Source organism: Cynara cardunculus, unplaced genomic scaffold, assembly GCF_001531365.2.
Source record: "Cynara cardunculus var. scolymus isolate 2C unplaced genomic scaffold, CcrdV1 Un_Scaffold_4610, whole genome shotgun sequence".
NCBI classification, from domain to species: Eukaryota; Viridiplantae; Streptophyta; class Magnoliopsida; order Asterales; family Asteraceae; genus Cynara; species Cynara cardunculus.
The window spans coordinates 35605-38150 of record NW_020201977.1 but is presented as its reverse complement, the minus strand read 5'-3'; the positions used below and the strand labels follow the sequence as shown (position 1 = coordinate 38150).

At 41.4% G+C, this 2546-nt stretch overlaps 1 non-coding gene and 1 pseudogene across 1 annotated transcript; both read right to left on the bottom strand.

Annotated features, from left to right (window-relative positions):
- Nucleotides 1–467: 467 nt before the first annotated feature.
- LOC112504098 overlaps nucleotides 468–2546 on the bottom strand; it is a 7535-nt pseudogene continuing 5456 nt past the window's right edge.
- On the bottom strand, nucleotides 815–921 carry LOC112504100. Its single transcript, XR_003068124.1, has one exon. It is a non-coding gene; the product is annotated as a small nucleolar RNA R71 (small nucleolar RNA).

Sequence of the window (2546 nt, the reverse complement as noted above, 5' to 3'; positions counted from 1 at the left end):
TTAAGTCTAAAGGTAAAGGATTTGACCGACCAAGTTTTTGGCGCCGCTGCCGGAGATAGGCAAACTTAAAGTTTTAATTTGAGTAAAGTAAAAGATTTGATTTTTCTAGTACCAGTTTTTGAAAAGTGGTGTATGCCAAGAACACATCGCGGGGAATTTTTCGAATTTGATCCAGACATTGAGAGAACGTTTCACCATAGAAGGAGGGCTCAGAGAGCATTTCAGGCTCTACTCCCTCCCAACATGGAGTTACCTGCTCCCAATATTCCGGAAGTACCACATTTGGAAAACCAACCGCCAATTTTTGGGCAAATACCACCGTTCTCAATTTTTCACCAAGGAAACCCACATCATGATAATGATAATAATTTGGACACAGAATCGGACCCTAATGAGCAACAAAGGGCACAAACCCCCAAATATCATTAATTTGGCAAATTCAAAAAATGGACGGATCATGGATTATGCTATCCCAGACTTTGAGCAATTAAATTCTGGGATCGTTAGACCACACATGACCGCTCTCCATTTCGAACTAAAACCGATAATGTTTCATATGTTACAGATTAATGGTCAATTTGCTGGACTGCCCTCAGAAGACCCCCATTCTCATTTAAAATCTTTCATGGAAATCACAGATGCCTTTCTGATCCCAGGAGTGTCAAATGACACTCTCAGACTTACTTTATTTCCATTTTCATTACGGGATCGGGCAAAAGCATGGTTTAATTCTTTAACACCAGGATCTGTGCCGTCATGGAGTAACATGGCGGAAATTCTTTTGCGAAAATATTTTCCACCGACAAGGAACGCCAAATCCAGAAACGAAATCTGTCTTTTTAAACAACTGGATGATGAAGTTGTTCCTGACGCGTGGGAGAGGTTTAAAGAGCTGTTGAGGAAATGCCCACACCATGGCATTTCGTATTGTATTCAACTCGAGATGTTTTACAATGGGTTAAGTCCCATGGCAAAACAAATGCTCGACGCGACTGCAGGCGGAGCCTTTACAGCCAGTACATACAATGAGGGATACGAGATCCTAGAAAAGATATCAGCAAACAATGGGCATTGGGCTGACCCACGTGCCCAGACACAGAAAAAGACTGCTGGAATACATGAGGTGGATGCATACACTGCATTAATAGCTCAGCTTACTTCCATGACCAATTTATTGAAAAATTTAACTACTGGTCAGGGAGTACAGCAAGCTGCTAACACATCTGTTCCAACAGTCCTATCTATGCAATGTGTGTGCTGTGGTGGGGATCATTCATATGAACATTGCTCTCATAATTCTGAATCAGCAAATTATGTTCAAAATAGATCGAATCCCTACTCTAACTCATACAATGCCAGTTGTAGACAACACCCGAACTTTTCTTGGACCAGTCCCAGTTTAAATCCACCAGTCCATAAGCAACAAGGAATTTCTAATTTCCAACCACAGCATCATGCAAACAGTTCTAACTCTCAGAACCACCAACAAAGTTTTCAAAATTCTCAGCCACATTTTCAGAACAAACCTCCTCCACAGGCAGACTCATCATCTTCTTTGGAAGAAATGATTAAAGGGTTATTTGCACATGCTCAAGCCCAAAATCAAGCTTTGATAACCCAACAAAACTCTCAAAATCAATCTCTTTTTAATCAACAAAGTGCTGCTATCAGAAATCTGGAAACCCAAGTCAGTCAACTTGCACTTAATCAGACCAATAGAGTCCTTGGTACTTTGCCTAGTAACACAGAAGTCCCGAGAGCCTTAGGAAAGGAACATATGAAAGCAGTGACCTTGAGAAATGGGAAGGAATTGACAAAGACCATGCAAAAAGATCGTAAACCAATTTTGTCAAAAACTGATGCTACAGCATTGGTCCCTGCCAAAGAAAGACCGGTCCAACCTTTAGAGAAGCAAGCATCTGAGACCACCACTTCTGTCCCCCTAGATCAGACTATCCCTTACTRTTTCCAAAAGATGTTTTAAAAAAATCAGAAGGGACTGAGGTTTTTGAGACCCCTAAGTTTGACACTAAGATTCCACCAGAACCACCAAAGAGCACCACAAAGACTCAGGGCGTTCAAGACCCATCTTGCTCAACACCTCCAAGTAAGAATGTAATAAAACCAATACCTCCTTATGCTCCTTACCCCCAAAGGTTGAGGAATCAGAAAGAGGAATTGCATTTTAAGAAGTTCTTGGATGTGTTCAAAGAATTGCACATCAACATACCCCTTGTTGAGGCAATTGAGCAAATGCCTAGTTATGCTAAGTTTCTGAAGGACATCTTAAGCAAGAAGAAGAAGTTGACTGAGTATGAGACTGTAGCTCTTACCCAAGGATGTAGTGCACTTTTGAMCAACAAGATACCTCCTAAGCTCAAAGATCCAGGGAGTTTTACCATTCCTTGTTCAATAGGAGGGAAGGAGATAGGGAAAGCCCTATGTGACTTAGGAGCTAGTATTAACCTCATGCCTTTGTCTGTCTTTAACACCTTAGGCATAAGAGAGGCTAGAACCACCACAGTCACACTGCAGCTAGCAAATAA